We start from the raw sequence: 238 nt of genomic DNA, 5'->3' as shown, positions 1-238 counted from the left end.
ATGAATGATTATTAATGAGATTCTCTACGAAATTGTTGTCTGCCTGGGACACAATATTTTGAGTAATGATAAATTTGTATATACCCTGGAATATACTGTTGGAGATACATTCCTATACATATATATGAATGTATCTCCAACAGTATATTCCAGGGTATATCAAATTATCATTACACAAAATATTGTAATGTGTCCCAGGCAGACAACAATTTCGTAAAGAATCTCATTAATGATGATG

The sequence above is a fragment of the Penaeus monodon genome, chromosome 28 (genome assembly GCF_015228065.2).
Source record: "Penaeus monodon isolate SGIC_2016 chromosome 28, NSTDA_Pmon_1, whole genome shotgun sequence".
Classification (NCBI taxonomy): domain Eukaryota; kingdom Metazoa; phylum Arthropoda; class Malacostraca; order Decapoda; family Penaeidae; genus Penaeus; species Penaeus monodon.
This window is presented reverse-complemented; position numbering follows the sequence as displayed.